The sequence below is a fragment of the Chiloscyllium punctatum genome, chromosome 5, assembly GCF_047496795.1.
Source record: "Chiloscyllium punctatum isolate Juve2018m chromosome 5, sChiPun1.3, whole genome shotgun sequence".
NCBI classification, from domain to species: domain Eukaryota; kingdom Metazoa; phylum Chordata; class Chondrichthyes; order Orectolobiformes; family Hemiscylliidae; genus Chiloscyllium; species Chiloscyllium punctatum.
The window spans coordinates 91,171,417-91,193,368 of NC_092743.1; the positions used below are offsets into that span (position 1 = coordinate 91,171,417).

Genomic DNA, 21,952 nt, shown 5'->3' on the forward strand with positions numbered 1-21,952 from the left:
GCAGGAGGGAACTTCAGAAAGCAATTAGGAGAGCACGAGAAAGAAAAGTGGTGGATAAGATGAGGAACAATTGCAAGATATTCTGTAAGTATATCAAGGAGAAGAGGAAAACCAGAGAAAGAGGCAATCTGTGCCCAAAACCAGAGGTGTTATACATGTATTTAAGTGTCTTCACTTTGGAAAAAGAGTACAGGGTGACCCCTGTATCCACGGAATCATTTTCTGTGGTTTCAGTTCCGTGTGGTTTCCCACGGCCCAAACATATAAAAGGGAACCAGGGACCTGAAGGCTGCCGTGGAGATATGTTTCCCATTTAAATGAATGGGTTCACTGTTATCCACGGTTTCGGCCTTTTGCGGGAGGTCCTGGAACGTATCCCCCGTGGGTACAGAAGGACTACTATATGTAGGTACAATGGTGGTCTCCCTGCTCCTGAACCAGAAAAGCTGGGTTCTAGGTTGTCTTGCCCCAAATGTGTGGAAAGACATCTCTGAATAGGTGGATTAGAAAATATCTGTAGGTTCAGAATTCAGGAAGAGAAACTGAGGGTTCTTGAACAGTTTGACCTCGGGAGTGAGGCGGTATTGGAGGTTTTTGTGGGCTTAAATGTAGATAAATACCCACGTTCGATGCGTTGTATCCCAATCTGCTGTGGAAGGCAAAGGAGGAAATTTCTGGGGCTCTGACCCAAACTTTAATAGAGACAATTGATCTCCATTTGGAGAGACAGGGTTTAACCAAAGATAGTCAGCGTGGCTTTGTCAGATGGAGGTCATGCCTAACGAGTTTGATTGAATTTTTTGAGTTGGTGACCAGATGTGTATATGAAGTTAGTACAGTTGATGTGGTTTATATGGATTTCAGCAAAGCCTTCCACAAGGCCCCAAATGGGAGAAACTGATAAAGAAGATAAAACCACATGGGTCCAACTCCTGACAAGTTGGATCCAAAATTAGCTCAGTGGTAGGAGACAGAGGGTGGTGGTAAAAATCTATGTGACTGGAGGCCGGTGTCCAGTGGCATACCACAGAGATCAATGCTGGGTTCCTCATTGTTCATGGTGTGTATAAATGATAGAGGTGAGAATATGAAAAGTAAGTTTACGAAAGATATGAATGTTGTCTGGGTAGTTGCTAGTAAGGAAAAAGGTTTTGGATTAAAGAGGACATAGATGGATTGGTCAGAATTGCAGATTAGTGGCAGATGGAATTTAACACAGAAAAGTGAGGTGATTCCCTTTGTAAGAAGCAATAAGACAAGGGGGTACTCAGTGTAGAACAGGGCATTTGGGGCACTTGTCCTTATCAGTTGTGGCAAAGATAATCAGAGCAAATAGGTTATGTTGCAGACGTACAGAACGTTGGTTAAGCCACAGCTGCAATACGGTGTGCAGTTCTGGTCACCACACGAGAGAAAGGATGTGAATACGCTGGAGGGAGTGAAAAGGAGATTCACCAGAATGTTGCCTGGGCTCGTGTAAGTTGGCTATGAAGAGAGGCTGGTTGTTTTCTTTGGAATAAAAAGGCTGTGATGGGATCTACTTGACATGTGTAAGATCGAGGGCCATGGTGGACACAAAGCAGCTGTTCCCTCTAGTTGAAGGGTCGATAACAAGAGGGCATAATTTTAAGGTGGAAGCGAGGAGGTTTAGTGGGGATTTGTGGAAAGAGCATTTTTACCCAGAGCATCTGGGCATCTGGAATGCCCTGCCTGGGAGGATAGCAGAGGTGGAAAATCTCACAACCTTTTTAAAAAGTACTTGGATGAATGCTTGTATTATTATAACCTTCAAGGATATGGGCCAAGTGCTGCAAAGTGTGACTAGAGTAGATAGAGTTGATTTAGAGTGATTTTTGTTAGAGCAACTTGATGGACCAATGGCCTCTTCTCTATAGAAAGGTTCTGTGATTCTAAATGTTTGTTAACTATTCTCGCTATATATCTGCTTCATCTAATGGAAGCAAGACCTTGTAGAGGTACACAATCCTTTATCCAACAAATGAAACAAATATTACCGAACAGCAGACATACGTGTGAATAATACAAGTGCTGAGACACAATTGACGCCTGCCAATGCTGGGCCACGTCGCCACATCACATCTGAGTGACATGGTTCGAGTGGGTGTAGAGTTGGGTCACCTGTTTGCACGCCAAAATGATGCTCCACAGTCCACAAAAACCATTTTGGATAAAGGATTGTGGACCTGTATGTTGCTTTTAATCGCCTGAATGCAATCAGTCTCTGAGTTTTCAAAGCTAAAACAAAAACTTGAATTATTCTCAGCCAGAAGGAATCTATTGGCCTTCAATGTTTATTCTCACTAGTATTAGTTATTTTTATTCTTCCTAGTGTTAGTTTTTGATTATTATTTTCCAAACTTTGCCAAAGCCTTGCCCAGTCCTTTCTATTCTTTATACTTTGTTCTTTCTTTTAGATAATAAACTATATTTGTCAGACTGAAACTAGTTTCTCTTGGTCTTGCCTTAATTATCTTTAATCAGCCTATTCAGACATGTTATGATACATACTTCAGTAAGTCGTTCGATAAGGTTCCCCATGGGAGACTGGTTAGCAAGGTTAGATCTCATAGAATACAGGGAGAACTAGCAATTTGGATACAGATCTGGCTCAAAGGTAGAAGACAGAGGGTGGTGGTAGAGGGTTATTATTCAGATTGGAGTGCCACAAGGATTGGTGCTGGGTCCACTACTTTTTGTTTTTTATATAAAGGATATGGATGTGAATGTAGGAGGTATAGTTAGTAAGTTTGCAAGTGACACCAAAATTGGAGGTGTAGTGGACAGTGAAGAAGGTTACCTCAGACTACAACGGGATCTTGATCAGATGGGCCAATGGGCTGAGAAGTGGTAGATGAAGTTTAATTCAGATAAATGCGAGGTGCTGCATTTTGGGAAAGCAAATCTTAGCAGGACTTATGCACTTAATGGTAAAGCCCTAGGGTGTGTTGCTAAACAAAGAGTCCTTGGAATAAAGGTTCATTGCTCCTTGAAAGTGGAATCGCAGGTAGATAGGATAGTGAAGAAGGCGTTTGGTATGCTTTCCTTTATTGGTCAGAGTATTGAGTACAGGAGTTGGGAGGTCATGTTGCAGCTGTATAGGACGTTGGTTCGGCCACTTTTGGAATATTGCGTGAAATCCTGGTCTCCTTCCTATCAGAAAGATGTTGTGAAACTTGGAAAGGGTTCAGAAAAGATTTACAAGGATGTCTCCAGAATTGGAGGATTTGAGATATAGACAGAGGTTGAATAGGCTGGGGCAGTTTTCCCTGGAGCATCGGAGGCTGAGGGGTGACCGTATAGAGGTTTATAAAATCATGAAGGATATGGATAGGGTACAATCTTTTCCCTGGGTGGGAGAGTCCAGAGCTAGAGGGCATAGGTTTAGGGTGAGAGGGGAAAGATATAAAAGAGACCTAAAGGGCAACCTTTTCACACAGGGTGGTACATGTATGGAATGAGCTGCCAGAGGCACTGCTGGAGGCTAGTACAATTGTAACATTTAAGAGGCATTTGGATGGGTATATGAATAGGAAGGGTTTGGAGGGATATGGGCAGGTGCTGGCAGGAGGAATCGATTGGGTTGGGATATCTGGTCGGCATGGATGGGTTGGACCGAATGGTCTGTTTCCATGCTGTACATGTCTATGATTCTATGACTGTATATCAGGGAGAATAAACATTGAAGGCCAATTGATTACTTTTGGCTCAGAATAATTAAAGTCAAGAGTGTGGTGCTGGAAAAGCACAGCAGGTCAGGCAGCATCTGAAGAGCAGGAAAATCAATGTTTCGGGCAAAAGCCCTTCATCAGAAATCATTCCTGATGAAGGGCTTTTGCCCGAAACATTGATTTTCCTGCTCTTCAGATGCTGCCTGACATGCTGTGCTTTTCCAGCACCACACTCTTGACTCTAAACTCCAGCATCTGCAGTACCCACCTTCGCTTAGAATAATTAAAGTTCGGTTTTAGCTTTGAAAACTCAGAGACTGATTGCATTCAGGTAGTTTGGAAGAGACAGAATGAAAATGAAAAAAGTATGGATTCTCTCCGATAAAGGAACATAGGACAGTTTCCTCAGTATTAAAGTTCAGTTTGTGTAACGTCTAGACCAGATGTGTTTGGTTGTAAATCTGCAGAGACTGAGAAAGTCTAAACTGTGAGTTTTGTGAGTATTCCTGTAAGAAAACTTCACAGTTCATAGACAGAACTGGAGAGAATCAATTAAGTTGAACTGAAAGGTTTGATATATTGGGCAAATTTATCCAGATTTACGTCTCTGCAATAGATATTGTCAGTAAATCAGATGGGAGTTCATTTTACTGTGTACTTTAGGAACTTTCAAATTTGTTTAAATAGTATAATTTGGTCTTTTCTTCTGTCTTTAAAGAAACTCTACCTCCACATCTGACTGTCAGCGTTTGACACAACTTCAAGTGAAATTAAAAATAGTTCTATCAAGCCAACTTTCTTTCTGAGATGTGACCTGTCCTGTAGTACCATATCTGGGATAATAACAACAGGAATAGGCTAACAGTGATCCATAGTGAGTATGTTTTTCCTCCTGCAATATCTTAAAGGGCTAGTGAAGTCATGGGTTAAATGGGAAGAGTGTGCTTGGTGCACTCTCCACTGAGTAGTGGATGATTTTGGACCCTGATTTCCATGTACATAGTGCCTCATGGCAGGTACAGCTGAGAACCCTGGATGCAATTGATACGCAACTCGGGCAGAACAGGCACAAGAGGGAGAACCACTAAAATTCTCAACTGGCCAGTTTGTTTCCTTTCACCAAAAAAAGCTTCATTTTTTCCTAAACCCCGTTTTGCCAACTACACAGAATGATAGATAGAGAATAACTGGACCTGACCAATTGAAAGAGGGCTAACTTCAATAGGATGAGAAGGAATCTAGCCAGGATTACAGGGAATTATATTGTGACGTGAAAAACTGTCATGGAACAATGGTTAGTTTTTATAGAAGAGATGTTTCACATACAGGTGAGATACAATCCAACAAAGTACATTCCAACAAGGGCAAAAGGTAGAGGAATCAAAGCCAGGTCTGTTTTGATGACATGAGAAGTAGGGAAGATCCTCAAACAAAAAAAAAAAGAGTATAAGATGTATGAAGGTGAACTCTTCAAGCATGAATCAGGTCAAATGCAATAAGTTTGGGAGGAAAGTAAGAGTGGCAGAGACAATATGACAATAGAATTGCTGTTATAAGAAAGAATTCAAGGACCTTCCATTGGCATTTAAATAGTAAGTGGGTAGTAAGGTGTGGCTTTGAGCTTATTAGGAACTATAGCCTGATCGTCAGTTGCAGATAACATTGAGGTATTATTGAAGAATTAAAAGATTGTGAAATCAACTCCTGCAGTTGACTGATAATACAGAACTGTGGCCTTCTGTTTAGTTTTCTCCTCCATTCATAATATGCATTCAGTTTGTTTGATTTCTTTGTGTGCCTGTGTGTTGGAGAGTTTTAAAAGGGATAATGTTGAAGTTAGATAAATTAGAAATTGTGTTGCTTTCCTGTTCTTGTTAAAGTTAAGAATGTTATAATATATAGTTATTTTTTATTGTTATTGCAGGAGCCAGGTATCACTTGTTTTTATCCCAAAGAACTGTAAATCAGAGGCAATTGTGGAATATTGATAGTTTCATGAAATCTTCACATTTCTGACACTGCTGGAATGGTGGGGCTTGATTTCTAGCACACTACTCCATTTTTTTTGTGACAAAGTTTTGGGCTTGTTGGGGTTCTTTTGGAACAAGGACAATGTAAGATTGGATTTGGAGTTAGTGTATGTAATAAAGTATAAAAAGTCAGTAGCCAGTTTTTTATTTGCTTTAAAAAATAAGATGGCACTAGAAGTTGCTAAAAACTATCTACAGGTGGAAGAGATGTCTTCATTCAACTTGCGAGATTAATTGAATTAGCAAGTAAGTTGGAAGTGGAATTTTCTTTCCGAGCTAAGAAGGCACAATTAAAGTATTAGCACTATAACCGAGTTTGATAGAAATATAAGCGAGACTAGGTACTACAAATAATGGAACTTCAAAACGTAGATGAGAATATTGTGGGGATGCTATGTAAGTCTACGGTAACACAAAAATTGGCCAGGTGGTTGGTGAAGAGGAGAAAAGATGCATTGTTACAGAAGGAAATAAATAGTTTGGTCATATGTCCAGATCAGTTGGCAGATGGAATTTAATCCTATGTAAGGGTATAAGGGATGGATGTGAGGTGATACACTTTGGAAGGAGAAATAAAGCAAGGGAGTGCTCATTGAATGGTAGGATACTAGGAAGCTCAGAGGAGCAGAAACCTTGGGGTACTTGTCCACAGATCCCTGAAGATGGCAAGACAGGTTAATAGAGCAGTTTAAGAAGGCAGTTGAGATGCTTTCCTGTTTCAGTTGTGGCAAAGTTTATAAGAGTAAGGGGGTCACGTTAGAGCTGTACAAAGTTTTGGTTGGGGTATAGCTGGAGTAATGTGTGTCTTTCTGATTACTAAACTATATAGGAAGGATGTCATTGCATTAGAGGGAGGCACAAGAGGTTGAGTTTTCAGCGATGAAGAGAGACTTGCAGGTGGAGTCGCCATGTATCTGCTGTATTTGTCCTATTTTATTACCCATGGATTTGGAACATACTGTCTGAGGAGTGTTGATGAATGCCAGTAGTGGAGGAAGTGAATGTCACCACACCCACTAACATTCAAGAGGGCTGTTTGTCTTGGATAGTGTCAAGTTTCTTGAGTGTTGTTGGAGCTGCGCTCATTCAGGTAAGAGTGGAGAATTCTACCACACTGTTGATTCATGTCTTGTAGATGGTGGATAGGGGAATGAGTTATTTGTAACATGTTTGCCTGCTCTTCTTTTATTTTTGTCTGTAATTATCGAGAAGGGTGAGGTGAAGCGTCTTGTCAGAAAGGATGTCGAGGAGAAATGTATACTTAGTGGTACAATTTTAAACAGAGGATATTGCAGGATCTGGGGTGTTTGTGTATTCATTTTTACTAGTGGCATGATATGTTGAAACAGTATTAATTAAAGCATGAGCTTCATATACAGAGGAATTGAATTGAAAAACATAAAGCATTATTTTGAACCTTTTAATATAATTCAGGTCAGATTGCATGTAGAGGAGGAATATGTCCAATTCTGGTCTCCATACTTGAGGAAAGATTTTAAAGTATTTGAGAAGTGCAGAGGAGATCTAACAGAATTCTCCCAGAGTTGGGGGAATTTAGCTACAGGGTTAAATTGGAGGAGGGGGATTGTTTTGTTTGGAGTAAAGTTGGAGAATGAATGGAGATCTGTTAGAGGTGAATATGAATGTTTAATGAGTTGGACACAGGAAAATTGTTGCCATGAATTGATGGTAGCAAGACTAAAGGACACATTTAATGGCAACAGACATGGGGGCAAATGTTTTAATGCAGTGAGTGGTAATCACCTGGAATTCACTGTTACTGAGGAAACCGAGAAATTCAATGATTTCACAGGAGACTTGGTTAGGTGCTTAACGGAGATAAACTTGCAGAATATTTGGTCATGGAGCAGGGAAATATGACTGACTGAATTGCTCTACAGAGACGTGGCATGACCCCAATGGGTCACTTGAACTCCTGAGCTTTAAGGATACTTGATGACCTCACTACAGACAGCTTACCTGCTCTTGTGCTCTGATATTCTTTTGAGTCACGGAATCACATTGGAATTAAATAGAATATATAGTGAGCCCAGTAATACTGTAAAGAAGGCTGTTATTCACAGGCCAATCATGTTGAGGTAGAGACATCTGAAATAGAGAAAATCTGAGAATGGAAGCTTCAAAAGACAGGAAATAAACAGATCACGATTTATTCAAAACTAATACATTAAAATTAAATAAGATAGTTCGGTCAAGAGGGGAGTTACGACAGAATCTCAGCTGTGGACTATTTGTAAGCAGTGCACAGATTCTAATTTTTCAGAGCTTGTGACAAGTCTGAGATTGATCAGATACCAGAGCACAATGAAATCTTTTTGAAAGGCCCTCAACAGAGAAAGAATAAAAGACACAGGTATTGCAGTGATTGCACTAATGAAAACCTCTACACACGTGTAATGCAAGAAAATCCGTATTCCTTTTAGGTGTGCTGTGCCTCGACCTACCAGTGAATCATGATCGATATGTGTTTATAGAGCTGTTACAACATTACAAGGGCTGTATGGTGGTTCAGTGGTTAGCACTGCTGCCTCATAGTGCCAGGTTCTATTCCACCCTCGGGTGATTGTCTGTCAGGAGTTTGCACATTCTCCCTGTATTGCGTGAGGTCCCTCTGGGTTTTCTCCCACAATCCAAAGATGTGCAAGCTAGGATTGGCCATGGGAAATACACAGTTACAGGGGTAGGGTCTGCGAGGGATGCTCTTTGGAGGGTCAGCATGAGCTTGATGGACCGAATGGCTTGCTTCAATGCTGTAGGGTTTCAATGATTCTATGATTCTATCAAAGCATGGCAAGGTGTGTTATAGGAGCATTATTAATCAAAACTTTGCATCAAGCCTTCTGAAGTATTAGGACAAGTGTCAGAGATGGCCAATCTCCAACCATCTCTGCCCTTGTCTCAACTCAACCTGTTGAAACTGTCATACCTTTGGAATAACCAACAATATTGTTTATATTTTCCTCGCCAGCCCCCCATCTTTTACTCTCTGTAAGTGGTCCACCATTGGTGGCCCACCTCTTCTGTCAATTGTAGCTCCTGCTACACACTAACTTGCCTAGCCACAGATTCTGTTCCCTTTCCTGATTACTACCTGGACCTGAACTTGGTACAGTATTTTGCAACTATATTGTCTTTCTAGAGTTGACCTGCTTACATATATCCTCACTATCACCTATATTGCCAAATTCACCCTCTGTGATATTGTCACCCATCTTTGTCTCCATCTATTTGCTACTGAAGGTTGGTCAGTCAGTCATATTTCCCTGCTCCATGACCAAATATTCTGCAAGTTTATCTCCGTTAAGCACCTAACCAAGTCTCCTGTGAAATCATTGAATTTCTCGGTTTCCTCAGTAACAGTGAATTCCAGGTGATTATCACTCACTGCATTAAAACATTTGCCCCCATGTCTGTTGCCATTAAATCTGTGTCCTTTAGTCTTGCTACCATCAATTCATGCTTCATCCATGCTTTCGCTACTCTCAGACTCTCACTTTTAGTCCAGCAATATCCTTTTATCTAAAATGTTCATATCCTTGACTTCAAATCACTCCATGACATTGGCCTGGCAAGGGAAAACAGAGTTTAAAAGTCCAGAATGAGAATAAAAAGTGTCTTTTAAAGTACTCAAGTTATGGTCCTTTTCTACTGAGTCCATGCCACCCGGGTTTCAACACAAGACCTCCCCTCTGTCCTGAACTCACCTCCAGGACTTGATTTCCTCCCCCCCACCAGCCAGACCACGCTGGCTCTACTCCCCCGCTCCAGGACTCAACCCATGCTGGCTCTGCTCCCTGCACAGAACTTGGCCCACGTGGTGCTGCTCCCCGCTCTGGGACTCGGCCATGCTGTCTCTGCTCCCCGCTGCAGGACTCAACCCACACTGCCTCTGCTTCCTGCTCCAGGACCTTGGCCTGTGCTGGCTCTGCTGCCCACTCCGGGATTCGGCCCGGATGATCATGGCGTGGAACTTTCAGTCCAAGCTTGGATCTTGTTGAAGTCTTGTTGCATTTGGATATGGACTATTTCTGTATCTGAGGAGTCACGAAAGGCACTGATGATTCTGCAGTAACCAGCAAACATCCTCACTTCTGACCTTACGATGGAGGGCAGGTCATTGAAGCTGAAGAATAGTGGATGAAGGACACAACTGAATCATACTTAGCTCAGAGGAAGATGGTTTTTGAAAGTCAATCATCTCAGCTCGAGGACATCTCTGCAGGTAGAGTTCTAACTCTATTCCTGCAGAGATGTCCTAGAGATGAGATGACTGACTTCTAACAATCATTTTCCTGTGTGCTAGGTATGATTCCAACAAGCAGAGAGTTTTCGCCTTAAAGCCTTTGACTTGAGTTTGCCAGAGCTCCTTGATGCAACACTTGATCAAATGCAGCTTTGATGTCAAGGGCAGTCACTCTCACCTCACCTCTCGAATTCAGCTCTTTGTTTCATGTTTGAACTAATGGGTATCAGGAGCTGCGTGACACTTGTGAAACCTAAACTCTGTATCAGTGCTGTATCAGATTATTGCTAAGCAAAGGCTGCTCTAGTCGTGATAATACCTTCCATTACTTTACTGATGATGAAGAGTAGACTGATGGGCTGATAATTGGCCAGGTTGGAATTATCCTGCATTTTGTCTGCAGGACATAGCTGGGCAGTTTTCTACATTATTAGTAGATGCCAGTGTTGTAGCTGTACCAGGACAAAACCTAATTGATTGCTCAATTAGTTTTGGAGGATTGAGGACCTACAATTATCCCTTGTGCTGTAAATGAGCTCCATGGAGTGGAATGTTTGAAGGTCTGGGAGATTCTGCAGTTTTTCTCTTACATAGGAAAGATGTATCGCGTAGAGAAATACATAGAAAAAAAATTTCTTGAAGAATTGTGAGAAGACTCATTATTACAATTTTACTGTTGCACTTGTAAAAATGGGTCAAAGATTCTTGACTACTTTTCTTTGTTCAGAGCTTATTCTTTCACTTTAGAATATAAATTATAAGCAGAACGTGTGGTTAAGCATTTTTTACTCTTTCAGAATGACTTAACTGCCACCTTGCATTGTTATAAATTCCATCTTCCTGCTGACTTGGCTAAACTTACTAAAAGTTTTCATTTGAAAGCCTAGGAATGTATGTTTGTACAAGAGCTGGTGCTGGAATCATTCCAGTAAAAATGGTCTTGGTGCAGGAGATAACAAATGTTGGACATTGCTTTTCTCAAGAGCAAATTTTGTCTACGTTTACACAGTGGAACAGAAGTTTTTAAATTCCCAACAGTGTGGAAACAGGCCCTTCAGCCCAACAAATCCACACCGACCCTCCGAAGAGCAACCTACCCAGACCCATTACCCTACATTTACCCCTTCACCTAGCACTACAGGCAATTTAGCATGGCCAATTCACCTAACCTGCACATCTTTGGACTGTGGGAGGAAACCGGAGCACCTGGAGGAAACCCATGCAGACACGGGGAGAACGTGCAAACTCCACACAGACAGTTGCCTGAGGCGGGAATTGAACCTGGGTCTCTGGCGTTTTGAGGCAGTAGTGCTAACCACTGTGCCACAGTGCCGACCGAAATCAGAGCAATATCAAGAAATGCAGTTTGTGGTTTAATACATTGTTTTAAGCTGACTTTATCCTTCTAATTTCGAATCATTGTATTATTTTTACCTTTAGATCAATTGCTTATCTTTTAGCATGACCTGGTAATTAAATGTCATTTTAACATTTGGGCATTATCATGTTACACAAGTGTGGTACTGTACTCCTTTTTTCCTTTTACATCTCCTATTTGATGATTCAGTATGATAAATAATTGTCGTGTTTGATAATTTTTCTGCCCAGTTAGCTTGGTACTCCCCACTTACCTTAATAAATTTTGCCATATTTTGGCCCAACATCAATATCTTTGACACTTCATTTAACCTTGAAGTGGCTCTTGTTTTGGTAGTTCGTGTTGTCATATTAAAGGTTCCGAGGAGCAGGAGAATTGACATTTCGGACATAAGTCCTTCTTCAGGAATGAAGGGCTTATGCCCGAAACGTCGATTCTTTCCTGCTTCTCGGATGCTGCCTGCCTGCTGTCTTTTTCCAGCACCACATTTTTCAGCACTGGTCTCCAGCATCTGCAGTCCTCACTTTCATATTAAACTTTGACAGTATTTTGGTCATGACTTGCTAATAACTTTGCTGATCTTGTATTATTTATTGGTCTGGATTTTCACTGAGTTGTGATATTTAAGCACTTGGGCCTCATGTCAGGTCTTCAACAGGGTTTTGATTTACGTTTTCTGTCACACATCCAGTCTTTAGTGATCTGGAGACTGGGAGATTTGACCCATTGTTTTCTTTTGTATTTCCTTCAACTGTCTGTGAATTGCATCCTGTTTCTCACTGTGTGCTAGCCTGTAATGAATTGCACCATCCTTATTATTTGATACTTTTGTCCACATATGGTTTTTTTATTGCTGTAATGCAAACAAAAAATTGTTTCAATGCTAGTGATAACTTAGAATTTCTTGTTAATACTTAGTACTCTACAAAATCATACACCAAAAATATAAAGGTCCCAGTTCTGTGCATATCCAAATATACTACTTCATTATCTGAGAAGTGCTAAACTTTGTGCAATCATCAGTGACCGGCCTGAGATCAGGAGCTGAAGGAAACCAAACTAAGCATCAATGGGTAGGTTATTTCTTTGCAAATGCCATTTGTTAGCTCTGTCAGTGATCCTTCCATCATTTTGGTGATGATCCACGGTAGACTGATTGGGCAGTAATTGGCTGGGTTGGATTTGTTCTGCTTTTTTACAGACACGTTATATGTGGGCAACTTCAACATTGTCAGGTGGATGCTGGTATTATAACTGCATTGTAACAGCCTAAGGGCATACCCTCAAACCCACACAACTTGAGGATACATCCAGGGGTCCTTGATCTATTATTCAAAAAATTAAGTATTTTATACAAGTTTCATTACATAAATTGCTGACTTACATAGTTGACATGAGGTGCAATTTAAAAATAAATTGTTGCTTATTGAAATTTACAATAAGGAAAAGAAAAACATTGGAGAACATTTTTTACTACTGAAAAGCAGAATTATAAATGATGTTATGATGCTGATGATGATTGTTGAAGTTTAACTTTAAAGAATTTTTGTGTAAGATTTCATGTTAGACCCAGTATTTTTTGGTAGTGCATATGTTAAGTCAATTTCATTTAAATTTTTCTGAATGTTTGTATTTAATCCAAAGTAAAGATCGCATTTGCACAGGACTTGATCACACCTTCAGAATGTTAGAAATATTTTAAAGCCATTAAATAGTAACTGTTATGTAGCAGAAGAAGTGTCCAATTTCCATACAGGCTCACCGGCAACAAACAAACAGCTGATAGTATGTCTGGGTAATTTGTTTTTGGAGCTGGTTAAAGAAAAAATGTTGACACAACACCAGAAGAAAATCCCCTTTCTTCCCATAGTGCTTTGGAATCTTTTGCATCTGTTTGAGTTCTGTTTGTTTATTTTGAATTTTCACATACTTTTTTTGCTTCAGGGATTTGGAGTAATTATCCATAATGCCAAATAGCCACTATACATAGAGTTGTGGAGATGTACAGCACGGAAGTAGACCCTTCGATCCAACCTGTCTATGCCGACTAGATATCCTAAATTAATCTAGTCCCATTTGCCAGCACTTGACCCATATCCCTCCAAATCTATCCAGAAGCCTTCTAAATGTTGTAATTGTACCAGCCTCCACCACTTCCTCCGGCAGCTCATTTCATACACGCACCACCCTCTGCATGAGAAAGTTGTCCTTAGGTTCCTTTTATATCTTTTCCCTCTCACCCTAAACCGATGCCTTCCTAGTTCTGGACTCCCCCCAACTCAGGGAAAAGATCTTATCTATTTACCCAATCCATGCCCCTCATGATTTTATAAACCTCTATAATGTCACCCCTCAGCCTCCGATGCTCCAGGGAAAATAGCCCGAGCCTATACCTCAAATGTGTAGATGCAGCCTGTGAGAGAACAGGCGACAGCAAGCATCTGCGCATGTATGTGTGATGTCACTGTGTTCTATGGGTGGCTCAGTGGTTAGCACTGGTACCCCTCAGTGCCAGAGACACAGATTCAATTCTAACTTTAGGTGACTGTCTGTGTAGAGCTTACATGATCTCCCTGAGTCAGCATGGATTTACACTGGGTGCTCCATTGACTCCCTCAGTCCAAAGATGTGCAGGTTAAGTGAATTGGTCTTACTAAATTGTCTGTCACATCCAGAGATGTGCAGGCTAGGTGGATTAGCTGTGATAAAATGTGCGGTTGCGGTGATAGGGTTGAGGGCCGGATCTGGGTTGGATGTTCTTCAGAGGGTCTGTGCAGATACTGAACTGAATGACCTCTGTAGGAATTCTGTGATTCTATTACCAGCACACACATCACTGACCAGGAAACCACGCAGGTGAGATGGAGGCTAGGGCCCCAGTCAGAGCAGGGATGCATGTCTGCACCAGGAGTGAAGGCAGGTGAGGTCACACAGGAACGGGAGAGATAGGGAGCCAGCTGTTGTTTGTGTATTTTGTGTTTTTTTTAAGATTAAAAAACATCCAAATACCTGAAGAACTTCTCTTCCTGCGGGGCCATTTTTGAGACTGACTGTTGTTTTCCCTCACTTATCAATGATGTTGGCATTCACATTATGCATGCACACTTTGTGCCACTTACAGGTGGCATTTATATGAATCACAGCCTTCAGGAGTAGTGGAAATGTTGGAAGGGTTAGCAGGCTGTTTATCAACCTGATTGTACCAGAGAAACAAATACTCCTGTGGCCAAGAAGTTATTGAGGGGGATTTGAACTCTGAGCTTCTGACTCAGGTAATGTGCTGCCTACTGAGGTAAAAGACTACATACAGTTGAGTTTAGTGATATTCCAGGAGAAATGTAACATGGTTTGGCACTTGAGTTGTATTCTTGTTAAAAGCCAAATCCTGACCAAATAGTTTTGTAAACTCCTATCACCATCCCCCATCCAAATTGATCTTCACCATCCAAATATAACAGAATATATTGTTTTGCATCCTTGCTTTTATTAGTCTCTAACATCCAAAAGTTGAATGATGAAATGATTGTTCTCCTTCTCTTTCTCCTTCTACATCTCCAATTTTTGAACATTTCATAGGTCTGAAATTTTGTTGAATGCATAAAACTAATACTTGATCACATGACAATAAAGGCTAATTTTAGCACAACCTGACTTGTAGGCTGTAGTGCATGCTGTATTATTCAACCCATTATTTTACATTACATTATTCTGATCTTCAGTTCTGATGATTTGGGAATTGGTATGAAGAAGTCCAATAAATTGTAATTTTAGTGTTCTCCCTTTCTCCCTTTCCCCACGTGCTCCTTAATGTTTTAGAGTCATATATCAGAGAAACAGACCCTTCGGCCCAACCAGTCCATGCCAAACATAATCCCAAACTAAACTAGTCCCACCTGCCTGCTCCTGGCCCATATTCCTCCAAACCTTTCCTATTCATGCACTTATCCAAATCTATTTTAACCATTCTAATTGTACCCACATCCACCACTTCCTCAGAAAGTTAATTTTGCATGAGAACCACCCACTGTGTAAAGAACTTAGTCCACCATATCGTTTTAAATCTCTCTCCAGTCACCTTAAATTGTGTCCCCAAGTCTTGAATTCCCCCATCCCAGGGAAAAGGCAACTAAAATTAACTTTATCTATATCCCTCATTATTTTATAAACTTTTATCAGGTCACCTCTCAACCTCATACACTCAAGTGAAAAAAAAAGCTCTAGTCTGCTCAGTCTTTCTTTATAACTCAAACCTTCCATACCTGGCAACATCTGGTAAATCTATTCTGAATCCTCTCCAGCTTAATAATTTTGTAATAAGTTCTAGCTTTAGTTTTACAATTGGTGGTGATCTTCATTAACTATTCAGTTACGGAGACAGATATAAGCTATATTACTGCAATTATCAGCAGTTGATCTTGTAATGCTCGTTCTAAAGCCAGTAGAATTGCAAGAAAAACCTGATTAATCTAACTGGCACTATTTTCACTGACCAATTTAGCCAATTGAGCACTCAGTGAATTAGGCTAGTGTATCCTCTCTACCTTAGTGCAATTAAAAGAAAACCCTTTCTCTTGCCCCCCTGCCAACCTCTTTTAGACATCATGCATAATCAACCTTTGATAGTTCAAAATTCTAAGAGCTATTTGAGCACAAAAAAATCAAGTTGGAGTTTAATTTGTACTTAACCAACCGGAGTCACTGATGAATAAAGGGTATAAACATATCCTCACTTCTTTGGAATTAATGAATTTAGAACACTGAGTTTGCATTTACGTCATGCCATTTTTGTTGTATATTCCATGATAATTAATATATACTATCTAAAAATAATGGATCCAGAGTTACATAGTGATCTGGTCCTAGGTGGTCCTGGATTCCTGATGATGGGCTTATGCCCGAAATGTCAATTCTCCTGCTCCGCAGATGCTGCCTGACCTGTTGTGCTTTTCCAGCACCATATTCTCGGTCTGGTCATAGTCCACATTATTGGGAGAAATTTGTTATTGATAACTTGTATTAATCTACTGTTACTGGGCTGTTCAAAGGACAATTGACGGAAGCACCTTTCCTAGCAAGAAGACTTGATGTATGACATCAACAATATGTCGGATAAATTGATTTGCACATTTCACATATTGTCTTCCGTTGCCTATGAGAAACCAGATGGTATGAAAGATACAGAGTCATAAAGCTCCCAATTGATCATTTTTCTGCCCTGTGCCAAGGGTGATATAATCTGTGAACATGGAAGCAGCTAGGTCAAACTACTCTCCAGGGTCTGTACCTTATTTAGTTACCAACACCACTGAAGGTGGGCAGTGGTAATATTTTTGCACCCTATTTATTAGTTTGTAAACAGCATATTTCAAACAAATTTATTTTAAAATACTGTTAATTTGGAATGTTGTGGAATTTATCTTAACTTTCAAAATGTGTGTAGAGTTTGCAGCATGGGTTTTTAGATGTGGGTTGACTGATGAGATTAGATCGGTTACCTTGGTGAGATTAGATCTCTCTAAAGATATTTCTTTTTTCAATTTTATAATTAAAAACCAGTCAGGCAGGGAAAATTGTCAAAGAAAATCTAATTGAATTAACGTTGTGATAACTAAATATGGTGAAAATATGCACTGTACTGAGGATTCCCTTCACTTTGTTATGCTATGCCTTTGAGGCATTGGCTGACTATTGCTCAGATCATGATTTTGCCTTGTGACAAATGATGTTTAAAGAATTAGCGTTTTAGTTTTGGTCATTAGTGCAATGGGCTCATGAGTTTGCTTATATTGCACTGTAGAAAATGAAGGCTATGTGAGAAGTAAAGTTGACTAAGGCATCTGGATGGGTATATGAATAGGAAGGGTTTAGAGGGATATGGGCCAAGTGCTGGCAAATGGGACTGGATTAAGTTAGGATTTCTGGTTGGCATGGATGAATTGGACCGAAGGGTCTGTTTCTGTGCTGTACATCGCTATGACACAATGACTTGGAGCATTATATGACTGTTTCTCCCTGAAATCTTAATTTGAAAAATAATATCTGCTCAAATTGAAATCGCAAATCAGTGGAACTGGGGAGAATCACTTTCATATTGTCATTGTAAGTTACTGAGATATGAATTAATTTAAACGTTCATGTAAAAACATGGTTTAATATAACAGTTTCTTCTAGTTGGGATATATTGTATGTTCTTGTGTAGCCTGTGTTTGAACCCTGAAAGTCAATTTGAGGAAAAAATGTTTTTGCAAAGAAATTGATGGATTGTCCTTCCAGTTTGTCTTCTACCATTCTAGCAGCTGTATTATACAATGACATTAGAGCTGTTGAATAATCATTTGCAATCTAGGTCTGTTAATTAGTCTATATGAGAGACAAATGTAACGTGAATAAATTGCAGTGGACCAGAGGTTCAAAGTCACTTATTCTTTCCACTTATCTACACATGCTCCGTGTCCTCTCTTGAAATACTCATACTGTATTGCAACGACCTTTTTTTAAAACATGCCCAATATATTTGAATAATTTCTACTACTTCTAGCTCCTCTCTCAACAGCCTGTTGCAAAGGTTGATATTTTTAAAAAATGTTAGCCTTTTTCTCTCATCAACTTGTCCAGAGATGCTATTACACACCTCTGGAGAAAGATGGACTCGAATTTGGGCCTACCACTGCACCACAAGAGGACTGAAGACTTACTCATACCATTGCTTCCACAGATTTCATTTTACCTTTCATGCAGACTGTGCCTTTTAATTTTTTGCATAGAGTGAAGTAGCTTGTCATGGTCTTCATTATCTATTCCCTTTCAGAATGCTGAATAATATATCTTAACTGGAACAGAGCAGGTTGAGAGAATCTATGTCCAAATGACATAATCATTCCTCATGATTAATCCTTCTCACCCCCCAAACTCTTAGTTGCCATGTTCTGTATGCATTGAATAGCAGCAATATCCTTTTTGTCCTGGAGCAATCAGCAGTGCATGTGGTATTTTACATGGAACCATTCCAATGATTTGCAAAGTAACTGGATGAACCCACAGCTTTAGTTCAATATTTAGGTTTTAATGTCTGGCTTGCTTTACTCATTAATAGTTGGCACACTACTTCAGGTTATTGAAAGGAAAAAGACTTGCATAAAAATTGCACCTTTCTCAACGTCCAGATGCCCTAAAGCCGAATAAGTAGCTATTTCGCAGCCAAATATGTACATATTGTAATGTGGGAAATGTGGAAGTCAAGTGTCTTACAAGAAGTCTCAACACAACAAAGACCAAGCAAGTTCTCTGAGATAGTGGTTTAGGATTAAATATTGATTTGCTCTTTGTAGTATTTTGGATCTTGTCGATCCACATAAGGGGCAAATGGAGTCTTTATTTAATACCTCATCAGTAAATTAACAGCATAACAGTTTGACATTCCATAAGTCGTTTACAAGGATCTCATCTTAGACAATGGGCTCACATCTTTAGAAACTTTCTGATTCTGCATTGAGGGCACTTTCACCTGACCCATATGTGACATGCGTAATATTTTCCATATAGTTATTTTTTTCTATTTAAATTTTAACCCCTTCCTAGTTATTTTAATTAAGCACCCACATGAAAGGTGCAGCAGGTAATTAAGAAGGGAAATAGAATATTGTCCTTCATTGCTAGAGGGATGGAGTTTAAAACAGGGAGATTATGCTGCAGCTGTATAGGGTGCTGGTGAGGCCATATCTGGAGTACTGTGTACAGTTTTAGTCTCCTTACTTGAGAAAGGATGTACTGGCACTGGAGAGGGTAGAGAAGAGGTTCACTAGGTTGATTCAGGAGAAGCTTGGCTTATGAGGAGAGATTAAGTAGATTGGGACTGTACTCTTTGGAATTTCGAAGAATGGGGGGGGGGGGGGGGGTCATCTTATAGAAACATATAAAAAAATGAAGGGAATAGGTAAGATAGAAGTAGGAACATTAGTTTCATCTGCCAGTGGAAACAGAACTAGGGGGTGTAGCTTCTAAATAAGTGGGAGTAGATTTACAACTGAATTGAGGAGGAATCTCTTCACCCAAAGGGTTGTGAATCTGTGGAATTGGCCTGCACAGTGAAGCAGTTGAGGCTATTTTGTTGAATATTTTTAAAGCAAAGGTAGGTCTTTGAACAATTATGGAATTAGGGGTTACAGTAAGCAGGTGGGTAAGTGGAGCTGAGTCCACAAAAAAGATCAGTCTGGTTTTATTGAATGGCGGTGCAGACATGATGGGCCGAATGGTCTACTTCTGCTCATATTCCTTACCTTGTTATGTTCTCATGAAACATTTTAAATTTCTCTGCATTGCATTTCATCTGCCAACCTTCCATCCAATTCTTCTGAATACTGAAATCTAGCTTGCTTAACCTGTTTAGCTTTGGAGTCTGACACCTTCATTGGGTTTGAGATATTTTTCACTTTCTATTGTCCCATGCAATTCTTGATTTACCTTGCAGTTGATTGCTTGATCTTATCAGCTCTCAGTAATTAGAAGACTATTTTATGATTGAAGCCTACTACACTCGTTTGATTCTGAAACATTCACATACACAATTGTGAAGAGTAGTGAGTAGCTGAAGAAGGACAGCTGTACTCAAGCTGAGACTGAAGTTAGATAAAGGGACAGATATTAACTCTAGATAGTCAAAATGGTATATTGCTAGCATAGAGTTGTCTTTCAAGAAAGCATACTCTTTAATCTATTATGTCTCTGTAATTTGTGCCTGTGTCACTGAAAGAATTTCTGAGCAAGTCTGTCATATTTCTTTCAATAGGTGCTGATTTCTTTTTGCTCCATTCCCCTGTTTCATGTTAACTTTAAAGTGCTGTTTTGCAAGAGGGAGTGGGGGTGGTGATGAGGGAGTGAAACTGGGAATAGTGAAGCTGTAGGGTGAGTGTGGGGATATTTAGACTGATACAGAGAACACTGTTTCTCGACACAAGAGTACAGCAAGCGCATTCTCAGAATGACCAAGGATATTTCTTCCTGGAAGCTAATTTGGTAGTATGATGTTGTTCATGGTAATGGTAGGCAGAGGAAATGCACCTAACAGTAAAGTAATTGGAGGGTAACTATTTTAACTGAATGGAGCCTTCAGCTGTTCTAAGATTCTGTTCTGCAGAACATTACTAAAGTTTCAATTGCAGGATATCTGAAATGCAATTAATATAATGTGCATATATGATAGGCAAATCTAAAGCTTTAATTAAATTGCCACACTTCATAACTTGACCACAGAATGCCATACAAAAAGACGCCAAAGACTAGTAGTCTAAAACTAACACAAGATTAAATATACAGAGGTAATCGGGATGAAATGTATTGGAAAAGGGAATTAGTGCATAAGTTGTACTCCATTGAGGTACAACAATTGCTTCTTTAATGCAGACAAATAAGCAAAATGTACTACAAAGACACAGGGCATAAATTACATGTTAAGAGAAGCATTGGAAGGCTTGGTCAAATAGTTTTGTTTTAAAAAATGAGCCTTTAAGGATGGAATTCCAGAGCATGGGATCTTGATGGCTGAAAGTATCAGCGTTTGTGTTGGGGCAAAGGAAAGAGATGTACAGAAGAACATGTGACCTGTCAGAATCGGAGGCGTACGGTGTGAGATAACACTTTTCAAAGAATAAAAGGTCATTTGAATTGAGGAGTGGACAGTAGTATGCAAACACTGAGTCAACATGCTCCTAATCCAAATTAAAAAACATTGTGATTTTTAATTTTGGACCAGCAAATATTTGAATTGTGAAAAACATAAATTATTTGACGTGCAAAATTGCAGACATAGAAATGCAGACTAAAGAATTTTTTTTCATTATTCCAGACTTGGAGTCAACAAATAAAGAAGCAAAAGTTGTAGGTAAGTGCTGGTGTCTTATTTCAAAAACTGTAAATTGTATATAATCCATACTAAATTAAAGGCTGAAGCTGCTTATCTTACTAATGTAAAACTCTGTATATAGTAATTATAATCTGTCCTTAAGGTTCATGCAAACCATTTGTCATCACATAAAGTGTAATTCTTAGACTTTACTAAAGAAATGGAAAATACTTTTTCTAATAAACATGAATATTTGTAACCAGACTGGTTTAAAAAAAAATCAGTGCCAATCTGGAAGTGTAATGTTACAGGATTATGATGCATCTTTTCATGTTTGAATCTCGGAATTTAAATTTGCTTAATTCTTGACTTTGGGTCAACAAATCTGTAAGATCTTGATTGGAAGGGCTATTTGGCTCTTTCCTTTCTTGACCCCTCCAGATTTCCAATTTAAGAACAACTAAATTTGGCAATTGTCCTTCGAAAGCTAATTGCAACACCAAAAATGTTGGTGACTTTGGGTTGCATGTAGTGAGAGAAAAAATGGAACGTTCAGACTAACAAAGTATTCAATTTGATAATGCCTTGCAAAAAGGGATCAAATTTCATTTCTATTTATTAAGAAAGCTTTTATGATTATCAAACATAAAAATATACCAGATAACTTGTTTTCGGTTTTATAAAAAAGACTTTTTGGAACCTCAAAACTATATTTCTGAAATTTGAAATAGTGAATGAAATTAAAAATTGAGC

General features: G+C 39.5%; 1 protein-coding gene across 19 annotated transcripts in view; it reads left to right on the forward strand.

Moving 5' to 3' along the window:
• fam49bb (family with sequence similarity 49 member Bb) overlaps positions 1-21,952 on the forward strand; it is a 187,587-nt gene that overhangs the window by 100,603 nt on the left and 65,032 nt on the right. For 18 of the 19 annotated variants that reach the window (XM_072570759.1, XM_072570763.1, XM_072570756.1 and 15 more), the window contains exon 2: positions 21,203-21,238. The gene's annotated coding sequence lies outside the window, so the exon portion shown is untranslated. Of the gene's footprint in view, positions 1-4,542; positions 4,564-21,202; positions 21,239-21,952 lie in introns of those variants that run through there. The other variant, XM_072570770.1, reaches the window with a different exon arrangement.